Source organism: Chamaea fasciata, unplaced genomic scaffold, assembly GCF_029207755.1.
Source record: "Chamaea fasciata isolate MVZ Bird 193981 ecotype frontalis unplaced genomic scaffold, bChaFas1.0.hap1 SCAF_11, whole genome shotgun sequence".
Lineage (NCBI taxonomy): Eukaryota > Metazoa > Chordata > Aves > Passeriformes > Sylviidae > Chamaea > Chamaea fasciata.
In genome coordinates this window covers 21033081-21048546 of record NW_027094096.1, presented here as the reverse complement: position 1 = coordinate 21048546, position 15466 = coordinate 21033081, and the positions used below count along the sequence as shown (strand labels likewise).

The 15466-nt window shown below is 54.4% G+C and overlaps 1 protein-coding gene across 9 annotated transcripts in view; it reads right to left on the bottom strand.

Annotated features, from left to right (window-relative positions):
* MBNL1 (muscleblind like splicing regulator 1) overlaps positions 1 to 5395 on the bottom strand; it is a 64420-nt gene extending 59025 nt beyond the window's left edge. For 3 of the 9 annotated variants that reach the window (XM_066193615.1, XM_066193618.1, XM_066193621.1), the window contains exon 1: positions 1490 to 1651. The gene's annotated coding sequence lies outside the window, so the exon portion shown is untranslated. Of the gene's footprint in view, positions 1 to 1260; positions 1375 to 1489; positions 1652 to 5233 lie in introns of those variants that run through there. The other 6 variants (XM_066193623.1, XM_066193620.1, XM_066193617.1 and 3 more) reach the window with 5 other exon arrangements.
* Between the last annotated feature and the right edge of the window lie 10071 nt (positions 5396 to 15466).

Sequence of the window (15466 nt, the reverse complement as noted above, 5' to 3'; positions counted from 1 at the left end):
CTGGGACGTGGCACTAAGGCCACGGGCTGGGGCATTCACCTGCCCTGCACAGAGCCCTGGGAGGGCAGACTGCAGGAGTGCAGCGTCTCCTCGGGGCTGTCAGACACCGACAAGGGGGGGCCAGGCTGGAGGCAGCTGTGGGATACACCTGAACTGCCCATTACCCGTTCCTGCCTTCAGCCCAGAGCACAGACACTCCCCACACCTCTGGCTCCTGCAGTGGCACATCCCAACCTTCCACATGCAGCAGTCCTGTCACCATTGCAGTGAGCTGCCAAGCCTTTCATTTCTTCCTCTTTCATCTACTTTGAACGATCATAATACTGTCCTATGCCAGTGGGCCTGCTCAGGGTCAGGGTCACACGCAGCCAGCCCGAGGGGGAGCCTGCAACCTCTCCTCACTCTCACCCCAAACCTCCCCTGCAGCAACAAGTGCCACAGGTTAATTATTCATTATGCAAATCATTTCTTTGTCGCTTTGGAATGTGTTGTCACTTCATTAGAGCCCTTTCTCCGTAGTGCCAAAAAAAGACATAACCCAGTTAAGCTATTCACCATTACTGTTCGTTGCTCCCGTCCCTCTTTCCCGTTACATCCCTTCCCTGAACCTGCTCTCCTGCACTTACTATCTCTGTCACCCGCGTCCTGCTTCTCCCTTGCTCTGGGGCATGTATTCCCCACCTCAAAAAAAACCCTCCAAAAGACATTATTTCTTTCTAAAAGAAACAATCACGTATTTTTCCAAGACAATCACTTTACACAAACATTCCTGCATTTCAACGTCTTAACAAACCGACTTTGCACCTGCAAACCGAAGTTCCGAATTCAAGAACTTTCTCTAAGAAGAAAACAAAAAGCCGTTTTTCCGTCAGGGCACGGCGGCGGCTGCCGGGGCCGGGCCGTGCGGTGAGTGCGCACAGGGCGCTGCGGCCGGGCCCCCGCCCGCGGACACCGACCCGGCCTGTACGGACCCCCGGGCCCGCCCGGGGCAGCGGGGCCCGGCCCGGAGCCGGCCCCGACCCACGGCCGAGCCCGGCCCGGCGGGACCGCCGCTGGCCCCGCGGCCGGGGGTGCGGGCTGCCGGCTGGGACACGCGTGCGGAGCCCCGCGCTGCCGGAGGGACGCGCCGCGGCCGCGCCCCGCTCCCTGTCCCCGGCGGAGGACGGTCCCTGCCCCCGGCCCGCCGAGCCCCCTCCCTTCCCCGCGGGGCCGCCGCCCGCCTCCCCCCGCCGCGGGCCCGGGCCTGGCCGCCGCACTCACCCCGGGCCTGCCGGCGGGCCCTGCCGGCGCGGCCCGCCCGGCTCAGCGCCTCATGCTGACGGTGCCGCCGGCGCGGCGGGCGGAGGCAGCGGCGGCCCGGGCTCCCCGCGCCGGCCCCGGCCCCGCTTCCGCCGCCGCCCCCGCCCCGCCCGGAAGCGCCACCCGGCCCCGCCGGCAGCCCCGGGCCCGCGGGGAGCCCCGGCCCCGGCCCCGGCCCGGCCGCGCTCACCTAATCCCGGCGCGGCCTCCGCGCTCCGGGCACGGCGGGAGCGAGGGGAAGGCGCGGAGCGGGGCGGCGGCGCGGCGGGCTGCCCTCCCCCGGGGCCGCCCTCCCTCATCCTCCCCGCGGCGGAGCGGCCGGCGCCTCATGAGTCACCGAGCCCGGGCCCGCACACGTGCCCGGCCCCGCCGCCTCCGGCCGGGGGAGGGACGGCAGCGGCGGCCCGGGGGCGGGCAGCGGGGCCCGGCCGTGCCCGCACGGCGCTCCGGACCCCCTGACGCCCTTCTGAGGACACGGTCCTCTAGAGACCTGCTTCCCAAAGCGGGTAGAGGGACCCTGCTTCCCTCCCGCTTCCCGCTCTTCCTTCATCTTAGCGAGGGAAGCCTTAGCAAAGCGGTTGGTTCCGTTCGCCCGGGGGCTGCCGGCGGCTGCGGGGACGGGCACGGCTCCCCCGACAGACCGGCCCTGCCCCGGGTCACCGGGCGGGTGTCGGTCCTGCCGCCCGGGTCACACCGGCAGCGCAGTGCGGAAAAGGAGACACAATAGTCTGGATTAGCCAGCGGTGTGTCAGTGTGTCCCAGGACACGCACCCAAGGCCATGTGCAAAGGGCTCCTCGTGTGCTGTGGTGGTATCCACAGTTTGGGAAAGACATTATCGAACTGTAAAGAGACAAGGGACAAGGAAAGGGACAAGGAAAGGGACAGAGTTTATCTCCAGCGTCAGGTAGTGTTAAACATCTTTTAACACGGACACCTAAGCGGAGGGTTATGTTTTGTGAGATGAAGTAATAACGGATAATTCCTCACTTGGCTTTGGGAGACAGATTTTGTTACCTGGTCTTGAGATCTAACCTCCAGCTCCTTCCTTCATGAGGCTTTTTGTTCTATTACACAGCCTGGAGGGGATGTAATTAATTTGCTTTTCTTGTGCTCTAATCACCCCTGCAACAGAGCAGGCAGCACTTAGGAGACAGGATGAGTTTAGGGAGCATCCCTCCTCAGAGCTGCCCAGCCCCGGGAGCATCCAGGTGAGCCGTGTGCCCGAGGGGGTGCAGGCACCTCACTGCCTGGGAGAGCTTTCTGATACCTGCTGGTTAGTCCTGATGGCTTTTCCTAGAAACTGGGCACTGAAAGGACAAAGAAGCATTCTATTTTCTTTCAGAAAAATGTCATGTTCTTACACTTGTGTTTCGATGAAGTTTAATCCAGATCAGAACAAAATCCATGCCAGCTTGTATCGAATGAAATTTGATATTTTCCTGCCTTGCTGTGGTGCAGTGCAGATGTCCTCTCAGACAGCACAGCCCTGATGGGCCCTGCCTGGGAGGGAACATTGTGCTGGGCCATTTGTGCTCTTCCTGTTCCCGTTCAGCACAAAGGGCTCCGTGGGCCATTTCCTCCCTGAGAACCGACATCACCGCGCTGGGCATTTTCAGAGCACTTGTTCTGGTCACGAAGTTTCTGTACAAACTCCTCCCTGCCCAAATTCTTCTTAAATAATGGCGTGGGACAGTATTTTGGTGCTGGGAGACTGTAGCTGTGTCCTGGGCACAGTGATGGCATTTTTCACTGTATCCCATGAAGTGAATGCGATCCATTCACATCGATTTCTGCAGGTTACAGGGGATCAAACCCCAGGGGACAGATGTCAGGCACAAGCTCTATCATAACAAAGCGTCCAGGCAGAGCAGGGTAAAGAGGAAACAGTAAAGAAATCTGAGACCCAGGAGTCTCCCAGGTCATCATCCAATACCAACAACAATCACCACCTGGGACTCCAACAGACTAATTGTCTTACAGCAAAGATAAAGAAATGTGTCATTGCACACTCAGCATTGTGTGCCACTCAGTCCAGAAGACATAAATCAGTACTGGAGGACAGAGAGAAACATTGTGTGCTGAGAAAGTTTTTCGAGAGCTGTTCTGTGGTTTAGAGTCCCTGTGTGCTGTTGCAACTGGAGCAAGAAAGAGGAGCTCCCCTGGCTGAGTCAGTGCAGCCCTGGTGCTGTTGAGGTGAGAGGCTGACCTATGAAAATGGTGCCGAAGTGCCTGTCCTTCCCTCTGAGCCCAGCGGGCAGTGGGGCCAGTGGTCACCCGGGCCTGGCACTGGCACCAGTGTGTCCCAGAGGGTGGCTGTGGGCATCCCCTTCACAGCTGCACCTCAGCAGAACAAAAACACTTCCTCACTGCAGGGCTCCCACCCATGAGGGCCACGGGGGGCTCCGTGCCTGGCCTCACACACAGACAGAAACCATCCTGCAGCTCCTCCAGAGCTCCACATCCTGTGCCTTCATTCTATCTCACCAAATAGCTGCAATACAGCAGTCACTGAACCAACCTGTTCTCTGATTTTCCCTTGAGCCTTTAATAAAGGCAGACACACGAGTTGCCTCAAACCCGAACTGAACACAACTGCAACCCGTTTGCTTCCTGATGCCCTTATTTGTGCAACACTGGTGAAGCTCAAGTTCCCCAAAAAGGTCTGAGAGCAGCTGCAGTGCTGTCTCACAGCAGGCCCTGCTGCCTCCCTGCTCTTCCGGAGCGCGCTGCCGCGGCTGCTGCACGGCACCCGCAGCCCTCGCTTCCCGCCGGGCCAGAGACATTAAACGTTGCTGTTCTAGTGAGCTCATCTGCATTTCTGCAAACACAACTCACTAATTTATGACTTGGCCCCCACGCCGTTTTGTCCTTTTATTTTAAAGCCTCCTGCAACTACTGTGTGATAGTATTTTTGTCAAGAGGATGAAAATACCTATAATTTCTCCTAGTCTACAAGCACATAAATGAGCAAAATCCGCAGTGCAATTCCCAGCAAATAATTGTGATACACATTACAGCTTTTGCACTTTCTGCAAAGGCGATTTCTTTCCTTCTCTGCAGCTCATGCTGAAGCCCCTCCAGCAGTGCCTGGTCACTCCCCCAGCCCCACGGGAGCAGTGTGGGTGCTCAGCCCAGTGGCTGCTGCGTGTGATCCAATGTGGAGTTTAGTCACGGAAAACTGGCGGGACGTTCGCCAGCAGCAGCGGATTTCACGGTAGGAAGCTGAGGGTCGCTCTCAGAGGATTAATGTCATTTTAATCTCCCATGTACTTAACCAGCAGTCCCCAGAATGCCAGAGCGGGGCCAAGGAGTGATGCTGCAGGGGTGGACACCCACCTGCCTCGCCCAGGGCTGCAGGACCCTGCGGAGGAGCAGCACTGGGGCCCATTGGGAAGGGCACCCAAAGTGGTGCACAGCCATGGCGGGAGTGCCTCGCCAGCCCTGTCTCTGCTCTCCCACCAGAACACAGCAGATGTTAAACCAGCTCACAGCGCTCCTGGAAGCATGTGAACACTTCTCTCTCAATTTTCCAGCACAGTAAGCGCCACAGGTGATGAATGGATAAAAGTAGTAAAAGCAGAAGAGAAGATGCACATGCCGGCGCCATGGCGGTGGCTCCCGCGCCGTGCTCATCCCGCATGTCCCAGGAAGCAGGCTGCTGCTCACTCAGGGTGCAGCTCCACACCACAGGGCTCCCCGTGGACCCCCAGCACACACCACCGAGGGTCTGTGGTGGGTCTGACTGCGACTTTTAATGCTCTTCACAACCACAGAGTTTTGCCACTCGTGCCTTGCATAAAAATCACTTGCATTTAGCGTTCATGTCTCTAACAAATCGTTCAAGTCTTCACTCACTCAAGACAGCAAGACGCACACGCGAAAGCAGCACAAGGAAAGAGGGCACAAAACCATCCAGCTTTGCCAACAACTCACCGTCCATCACCGGCACCGCGCTGTCCTGCCGCGCCCTGCAGGGCCCCGCCCGGGCCCACAGCTCAGTCCCACCTGGGGCTCTGCGGGTGCCCGGGGAGCTGCTGGCACAGCCACCTCCTCCCCCTGCCACGGGGCCAATTACGACATGCTGCTGCTCCCTGCAACCGCAGCACGCTGCCCTAGGAGGGGAAGTGGGGACAGGCCGGAGGATGACACTTACCAACCCTATGGGGCCAAGGGATTGGAGGGAGCCCTACGTGCAGCGGTAACCACAGCCACGGGCTGGGCTTTGCATAGATATTTTCTTAAGAAAGCAAAAGTTACTTTCTGCTGGTAAAAAAGGGCCTGGCAGAGGAAGTGCTTTGCATGGCGGCCCAGCTCCTGCTGGGGCGCTCAGCCGGGGACACGGACACGTGGTTTGAAGGCGCTGGTTGAGGACATGTCCCTGTGAGCCATTAATCTGCCCGCTGGCAGCTGCTGGGGGAAACGGGCCCGGGCTGCTGACATGGGCCATGGCCCCTGGAAATGGGGCAATGCTGGGGCGGTGCCTGGGACTCCTTCCTGCTGCAAGCCACAGATAACGGCTGCCGGGCACCCACAGCAGGGCTGGCCTCCCCAGCCAGGGACTCTTGGGCCCACTTTTGCTGTTTCTGCTGGGGTTACCACCATCTCCAGGCTTCCAAAGCCAGCAGCCCTTCTGCCCAAAGCTCTGCTGCACTCAGAGCCAGCGGGAAATGTCCGTGGCTCAGCACAGGGGGAAAACACCACGGTGCCCCATCTTCCCTGGCCATGCCAGCTTTGGTAAAGCCGTGCAGTGGCTCCCGCCCAGCAGTGTCCGTGGTGGGCATGGCCCGGGGCAAGGGGTGTGTGGGCAGAGCTGAGAGCCAGCGTGGGCAGTGCTGCAGACAAAAGGCCATGTGGCTCTGCTCGGTTGTGCCAGCTGCTGGGGCAGGAGGGCTCGTCCCCACAGCCCCTGTGCCAGGAGAGCAGCCACCTCTGCAGGTCCTGGGCCCTGCCTGAGCTCGGGCCATGCTGCATGTGCAGCTGGAGGTGCAGCACGCAGCTGAGAAGCCTAGAAGCGCTGCTGAGGGATGCTGCAGCCAGCACAGCCAGGCACGGGATTTCCTGTCGTTTCTTTCACTCCTCCACCGGTGTTCCCTCTGCTCCTGCCCTGCTTTAGAGAGAGCCCTGCTGGACTCACCATCCCACCCTATGGGGTATTGCAGGAGTTTAGGGAGCAGCTTTCCACGAGTGCCTGAGCCTGGCTCACCGCATGGACCAGGCAGTCCCGGCCTGGCACAGCCCCAGCCTGGCAGCAGAGTGGGGGGAGCGTGTCTCTGTGTCTGCACAGCTTCCTCACTGAGGCTGCCACATGAACTGCCCCGTGGTGAGAAAGGCAAATCCTGAGTCCTGATTTCAATCACTCGTAAATAATAAAATCTGTTACGGAGAGTAAATGGTACACTGATTTGATTTCACTAGGATTTGGAATGGTCACCTGAGGAATATCCATTCCAGTTACAGAATTTTGTGTTTTGGCAGGGATAGGGACACTCTGGACTAGGGATCTCCTGAAGCATTTTTCCAAGCAGAGCACAGGTACCCTGGTTCCTTCTCTGGGCTTTCCAGAGGCTCAGCAGCATGGTCACAGTAAAATCCCCAATGAGGGTGAAAGGTACCCAGAAATTTCACCCAGAGAGATACAAGAGATAAAATTTCCCATGGGTGTCAGCAGAAACCCAGCATCCTCAAGGCCCCCATCAGAAAAGAGTCCTCCATGGAGAGGGGCCCTGGTCTAGTCTGAAAATCACAGCTGAAAAGCCAGATTTTCTCCTTTCTCTTGATACAGCTCTGGCTCTGCCGGGCACAGCGTGCTAGCAAACACCCCCATTTAATCTGACATCATTACCCGGGCCACAAACAGAGAGCAGGGCCCATTTGCCTCCCCCGTGGTGTCAGACATGCAGCAGGGGGAGTCTTCATGCTCTGATGAATGAGTAGGACTGCTCACTGAGTACTGCTCACAGACACACTTGTTGGCACATCGTTACTCAGGCCATGGTTTGCTCTGTGATATTGGTTCTGAATTGAGCTAAAATGTGTCGTCAGCCCCAGACTGTGCAGGGTGAGCAGTGGTGGTGGGACAGACGACAGCACTGCCCAGCTTTTTTTCCTTTTCCTTGTTATTATTCCTGAAGAGTCCAAAGCCTGAGGTTTTTCCTAGGCTGCAGTTATTAAAATGATGAGTTTCTTCAGAAAGGCAGCAAGGCCAGCCCATGTCATGGGGCTGCTGAAGGGGTTTCTGTTCCCAACATTTCAGTAGCTTTAATTCTTTCTCATTAAAGCTGACAGGGGCTGACCAATCACCCAACTCCATCCTTCTTATTATTTTTCCAAATTTTGTTCACATCTTTGTTTTGAAAAAGAACAACTGCAAAAGTTTTCAGGGGCAAGAGCATTTTGTTTTGTTTGCAAAGAATGGGGAGCCTCTGGTTAATCTGTAGGAGATTATCTGAATCAGAGGAAGTGTGGGAAACATATGGACAATCTCGTCTCCCTCATTAGGAGATAAAGAGCCCTCGCTCCTCATTTCCATCCCAGCGTTGGAGATAACAGCTTTGCTTTCCTGCTGGATATCGTGTCAAACAGATCCAGATTGGAAACAAAGGTCTTTTCCCTGATACGGGAACCAGGAGCAGGATCCTCGTGTTTTTATATTAAACCCCAGTGTGAAATAATAGTAAACTGACGCTGTTGTACCTTCTTATGTTGTTAGGCAGCTTTTGTATTTTCTGTGAGGAATTGTGTAACCAAGGCAGACCTGTGCCATGGGCACACTGGCCTGGCTGGCACCGGGCAGGAGTGGGAGCATCTCAACATCCCTGAGCTCCATCCCACACAGGACTGAGTCCAGCCATAAAGCCGGAGGGGGTTGGCTCAAAAAATAAAACATGTAATACCCAAAAGTGAAATTCATATGTAAATGCAAAGTGCGCCAGGTAAAACAACAGACACCTATTTGCTTTGTTTGGCATTTTTTCCCTTTCTAAAGGTAGATCCCAAACAAGTGATGCTACTAAAGGCATTCCTGCTGTATTCTTTGCCTTTTCTTCCTCTTTTTCTTCATTACTAAATATATCCAGGTATGTTTCTTTAAAAAAGATAGTTTTAAGAAGTTTGCAGATTTTCAGGCCTAGGACTTCATTTGATTTTCTTTTTCAATCCTACATGCTATCATCGCAGTGCCTGACAAAGAGCCAGGGGAGCTCCCCTCGTTCCCTGCCTCTCACAGCCTCCCCGGGCTTCCAGAGCAATGGCACATTCCTGCCCGCACCGGTGCAGCCAAATTAAAAATTAACTGCTGGAAACGTTCCTCATTTCTCTCACAAATCACCTGGGCGAGGCTCCCTGCTCTGAGGCTGCCGGCAGCAGTGCCTGTGATGCCGAAGCGCATTCCAGGTGCTGCCAGCAGTTCTCCAGAGGGGAGTGCTCCCATCCCAGGGCGGGGGGCAGCTGAGTGCTGCACCCACATCTCCTGCTGCCCTCAGCACACAGGCAGCACCTCCAAACCTCCTGTACAGCCAGCACGTCAGGCACTTGGATCCCATCTCCAAACCTACCATTTCCAGTCTGAGCTGCCCTGCTGGGGGGTTGTGGGGGGCACTGCCTGTCCCCTCGGTGACAGAGGCATCAGTAGTTCACATTTAGAAACAGAGGAATTCTTCAGGGAAAAACCACAGCCAACTACTTATTACTCTCAATATTTAACTGAAAGCAAGGCTGCTGCTGTGCAGGAAACAGTGCTCTGGTGAAAGCTGTGGAGTTTTTCCGAAGTATCCCTTTGCTTCCAGAGGATTTGTGCATCTGTGACCCTAAAGAGCTGCGTTTAAAAGTATCCTGCTGTGAAACTGCCAAGGGGCACAAGGGGAAGCACGAGGTGAGTCTGTCTGCACTCAGAACACAGCAATTCCAGACATGGAGATGTTTCTAAAGGACAACAATAATGCACATACAGCCCCACACTGTAGAACCCAGCCATGCTCCAGCATTGCCACAGACCAGCAGGCAGTGACAGGGGGCAACAGTCCCCTCCTGCCAAGGAAGGACATTAAAATGACATTTCAAACTCTGGTTTCATTCCTGTGTGACCATGGAGGGCTGTGGCTACTTCGCCATACACTGAATTATTACGGTATGAGGAGCGAGGCAGACGTGACTTGGTGACGCCCGTAGTTTTAGCCAGATAACCAGGACGCTGTTATTTTCCATGTTTCAGAAGCACCGGCCCCAGCAGCTGACAGCACCCCGTGCACACCGGCACAGCGGTGTGAGTGTCACAGCCCTGCCAGCAGCTCCGGCAGAGCCAAACCCGTGCCGCTGCCCTCTCGGAGCGCCAGGCTCGTGTGCCGGGAGGGAAACGCTGCTCCAGCCCTCCCCAGGGGCCCGGGCACTGCCAGGGCTGTGCCCCGCCGGGCCGGGCACTGGGAGCTCGGCAGGAAGGCAAAGCACAGCCAACGCCTCGGCGGGAGCCTCTCCGGCACCTGCCAGGGACATCGTGTCATAAACCTGCCCGCAGACAGCCGAGAGCCGGGAACGCCCTGCCCGGCCGCGCCCGCGGGGCGCCGGGGACCGGGGCCGGGCTGCGGGGACACGGGACTGCGGGACACGGGACTGCGGGGACACACGGGACCGGGGCCGGGCTGCGGGGACACGGGACTGCGGGACACGGCCGCGGGGACACACGGGACCGGGACCGGGCTGCGGGGACAGGACCGCGGGGACACACAAGACCGCGGGGACACACTATTCACTAGCCATCTATTCGTCCGCCCGTCCATCCATCCCCGCAGGAGCACAGCTCGGGGGATGCTGGGGACAAGGAGGGTGCTCAGGTGGCGTGGGACAGCCAAGACCCTCCCTGTCCCTGCCTGGGAGAAGGGATTGCCTTTTGTCACTTTACTGAAGGGATGCCGAAAGGTTTCCTCCAGCCCTGCAAACAGCCCAATCAATCTATCTTTCTGTCTCTTCAGGAAACCAGTCCCCAATTTCTTCAGAAGACACTGCTAATTCACACGGGCCTGGTTGAGACCTACTTTCAGACACATCATCTGCTATCAGACACCCTCCAAACAAGCATTTTACAGCACAAGTTTTCCCGGCCTGAGGAATTAACCAACACAGAGAAAGTATTTTGGGGAGTATTTGGGTTCACAGCATACAAGAGGCCACGTTACTTCACTGGAACAACTTCTCTGGCTGACAGCCCTCATGTGGATGCACCAGCCCCATCCTGCCATGCCCAAAGCAAAATAATCAGAATAAAAATATAGGAAGATGACAAGAGTGTTGCTCCTGCCTTGCTCTCATCAAGGCCATGTCAAAAAAGACAATTTCAGGGTTTTCTTCTGTAATCAGACATTGCTCAAGAACTGCAAACAGGATGATGGACCCCCAGGTAACCAAGGCAGGGTGATGAGCACAGACCCCACAGACAGACAGACAGACAGAGGACAGACAGAACACACCACCCACTTCACTCTGACACAAACCAAGAACTTCCAGGATCTGCTTTTCTGTGACACAGCTGCTCATAGAACATCCATCCCGTTTGTCAGTGTCCAGTGGGGTACAGCCCTTCCACACCTTGCCATGCCATGGCCAGAAAGGCAGAGCACTGCCTGCCCAGTACAGACCAGCTGGGGCAATGGGCATACTGGGACGTAGGGTGACATCCCCAGAGCTGGGGTTAATGATCAGCTCATTCTGTAAACACCAGCTGGATTCTCTAACTCCGTATTTAAATCTGTACTCTTTCTAATTAAGTAGTGACTATAGCTACACATCATAAAAATCAGATTGCAAGTAACTAATCATTAGATCATATTTTAATTGATTTTTTTTTTTTTAGTGAAAAGGGCATCTTTTGTCCCTTGTGCTTTTGAAGGGGATATAAAGAAAAATATGAAAGATACTATTACAGAAGGAGAGAAAAATAAATAAGAAGTGGCACATCCAGACAGTGAGTCCATTCAACAGGTTTACAGTCTGCATGTTACAGGCATGAAGCAGAAACCTACTTTAAAATAAGATTTAAGGAGCCTAAGGAATCAAAATCAAGCCCGTCATGGTAAGAAATACTGTTGGAGAAACTTATATTCAATGCCATCAGTGCAGCAGCCTGAATCACTGTAATGAGAGGCAGCAGCTTTAGGGAAAACGGATTTCTCTGATGTAATTCAACATGGGAATAAAGTAGCTAAGAGGAACCATTTAACTCTATTTTTGTCTTTATCTGCTTGAAGCAATACTGGGTGCTACACAGAGTGGTCTGAACAGCATTTTAGGAGGTAAGCAGGCTTATTCTTCCTCACACAGGCAGCAGGTCTGGAAAAGCTGCTTTCATAAATACAGCAAGAGTCACACCAAACCCTTGGCACTTTGTCACGGTAAGCAGAGGAATTGTTAATGAGAGCAGGATAATTGTAACTAAACATTAATTCCTCTCCATTTATTTTGGTACAAGGTCAATTCTGATGTTATTTCTTCCCTTGCCAAATTATACCAAACACTGTGCCCAAAGGTGTTGCAGGCAGGAGAAAACAAAGACTGAATTAATCTCTGATGGGAACAGGAAAAGTCATCTTGGGATCCTTTGAGGCTACTCCTGAAATCCTTCTAGGAAATAACAGAAATCAAAGCAGAGGAGAGAGCATCTGCTCATCAGCTCCAGCTCCGCGCACAGGATGAGGATGAAGGACATACACTGGTCCTGAGGGAAGGCAGGGATGAGGCTGGGACAGGCACCTGGGCTCACAGCAGTCCTGAAACACACCCAAACCCTGAATTCAAAGGGGTTTTATGGAAATCCAGCCATCTAAAGCATCCTGTGACACTTCTCTGCATGAGGCAAAACGAGCAGCGTGAAGCACCACCACTGTGTAAGGATTGCCCTGAAATGCACAACAACTGATTAAAAGGAAATTAAAAACACCCTGAAAGACAAATGGGCGCTAAAAATTATTTGCTCCCAGATCAGGGAAAGCTTATTTCTCTGTGACAGAACTCTGGACACAAACCTCAGAGAAGCCAGCATTTCTTAGGGCGGTCGATAGCTAAAGCATTCCCTGCAAAAATATTGGGTTGAAATACAAAGAAACTAGAATATCCCCATACACCATAAAGAAAAAAATAAACAGTAGGGTGATAAAGTACTTCCTCTCCTGTCAGAAATGTATTGCTAGATATAAAATCATGGCAATTGAACCTCATACATGAGGTTTTTAAATTTGGGCCTCCGTAGAAAAGTGCTCTAACAGGATGATGTTTGTTTTCCCTGGCTGCTGCTCGCCCTGGAGAGCCCCCAGCCATTGTGCTCCTGCAGGAGGAGGATTTCCGCTAGTAAACCTGCCAGGAGAACACAACCAGGCATCCCAGGAGCTGCATTTCTTTAGGAGAATGGAAAACCCCTTGAGTGCCAGGAGAGACTCAATAACAAAAGAGATGTTAGCAGCCCAAGGTCCACCAGGTAACGTCATCGTGTTTGTTCTGAGACTCTCCAGAGGCTGACCAGGGGAAAGGAGACGCTGGGACTGTTTAAAGAAAAAGAGGAAAATTCCAAATTACTTTAAAACTAGCATTCCAAGGAGGGAGGGAGCCCCCTGGAATGATTCCCACATCCTGAGCCATTTCCCAGCTCAGCTGAAGGCAGAATTGCTGTGTCCCTGCAGAGGCAGCTCCAGGCTGGTGCCTTGGCTTACAGCTGCTCCTTGCACTTGCATTTACAGGGGATGTTGCTGAGTGGTTTCACTTGTACGCCAGCTCTGAGGGTTAGGTTTTTGCACTCTGTCTCTCAGTCCCTACACCTGCAGAAGGCACAGGCCCTGCTGCTGCACGTCCCACTTCCCTACCTCCTGCCTTAGCACAGAGCAGCTTCCCCTCACGTTGCTGCACGAACACTGAGCACACATTTCCGTTGCTAGATAAACCAAACTGGGTCACTTTCGTTCTCTACTGTAACTCCTGATTCCATCTGCCTGTCCTACCACAGCCCAGCACCACAGTGCTCACACAGGCTCTGTCCCCAGCAGGTCACTTAGCCAGGCTTCCCCAAGAAGGGCCACATGCAGCAGTAACTTTTGCTGCTGTAACTTATTTAGTTATAAAAAAGACCTTTGAGAACTGTCACCTCATTCTTACCTGTTCAGCTTGCTCCTTCCTGGTGCCCCTGTGGCCCCACCAGCACAGCACAGGGTCCTTGTGCAGGCAGGGCAGCAGCAGCACGGCTCCCCTCTAACCCCTTGGGTCCCACATCCTGTCTGATGGAGCTCCTGGGGCAGGTGGGATCCATCCCCTCCCTCCTGGTCAGCACCACCCGCTGCTCCTGCCCCTCACCTGGGCAGGGGACACTCCCCAGCCCCTTCCCAGCACCTGGCTGGGTGGGCTAACGGCTCCCTCAGGGTGTTCGGAAATACCTCAGGGCATTTCCCCTGGGGGTGTTTGGAAAGCTGGGCTGTGCCAGGCTTAGTCCCCACCTTTCCCATCAGAAAGAAAGAATCAGGCCAAACATCAAGTGGGCTGTGTTTGCCCCTGAACAGCTTCACCAAAAAGCAGGTCTCTGGGAAGGAACAAGAGTTCCTAAGACCGAGCCTTGGAGCAGCTGAGAGCACAGGATTTGTTTCAAAAGGCAGCAGGCAATCTGCTGGATTGCTTCATTTATCAAATAATTTAATTATTTCATCTGGACGGTTATTTGTGAGACCTTCCATCCTGTGACTCTTATGTGGCTGAGTCAGGAAGTGAGGCAAGAGTGCAGGAATGAACAAAGCACCAGTTAAATGTTCCACTTCACTTATGTGGGTCAAAATCTCGATAAGACACAGAAAACTGAAAGGAAGGTGAGTCCTGCAGGCACCTTGCTCTGACATGAGATCCCTGCAGTGCTCTGCCCCCCGGTGTTGGTGATGCTGCTGATCCCAAAGCTGCTTTGAACAGACAGGTGAAGCTCTAAGTGTTTCCACGAGGGCTGCTGCACACCCGGGAAGCTGCCCAGAGAGGTGAGCACACCTCAGCAGCCAAAGGAGGTTGCTGGGCTGGTGTGCAGGCTGCACAAAGGGTAAAGCTCCTCCTGGGCTCCAGGAGGACTATTTTTAGCTTAAATATTTTTAGAAAGAGAAAACCAAATCGAAACCAAGCAGAAGTCAGTTGAATTAATATCTCCGTTACTGCCAACGTGAGCAGGTAAACTCTGAGCTGCCAGTGTGGCAGTGACATGGTCAGGACACGCTGGTGGGATCACACAGAGGTGTCAGCTCATCCCAGTGCCCAGGGCTGGCCAAGCAGCCGCCCCTCACACAGCTCAGCCCTGAGCCCACGGGCCCTGTGCAGCCTGTGTGGGCAGTCTTGCTCTTCTGGAGACAGGTTCTTATAAATCGTTGTTAAAATAATGCAGGGCAGGAGCTGCTGTGGCACAGAGCACTGCAGAGAGCTGGGGACAAGGAGCAGGGGCACCTGAGCCCATAGCAGCACTGCCTGGCAGTGCCGGGGCAAAAGGTGATGGGAACAAAGGCAAACCGGGGAAATTCCCTCTAAATGTCAGGGAAAAAACATTGCAGGACGTTTTACACATTCCAAGCTGCAGAGGACCTGAGGTTTGGTTGGGTTTGGAATGGATCAGGAGTAGATCCACGTGTTTCCTCCTGGGTGTGGAGCTGGCTGCAAATTCCCTCCAGAGACAGGTTCAGCTGGCACCAGGAGAGGGGACTGGGAGCAGCCCAGTGTCTCGGGCTGTGTTTGCCTGGGGAAGTGGCAGCTGGGCTGGGAGCACTGAGCCGGTCTGGCAGAGCCAGGGCAGCCCCGCAGCCCCGAGCCCTGCCCTCACCACCCTTCCCAGGAACAGTTATTTTTAGGTCACTCACCGCCACTAAAACATACTTGGACTGTTTTCAGGCTGACTCACAGCTGAATTCCTGTTCTGGAGGCATTTTCAGCCCACACCCAAAATAAGGGAAGACAAAACAAAATGAAACTAAAAAAACCTTGTCTGAATCAGAACCAAAGCCGGTGTCCAGCTGGGCTGCTGCCAGTGCCTGGGGGAACCTGCACCCACAACCCAGTGCCCATCACCTGCACCCACACCTGCACCCACCTTAGCCCAGCTCAGGTAAACCAGGTAGTGCTCTGGAGCTTTATTAATTTAAATTTTTCCATGTGCTACTCAGGAGGAGAAGAATTAAG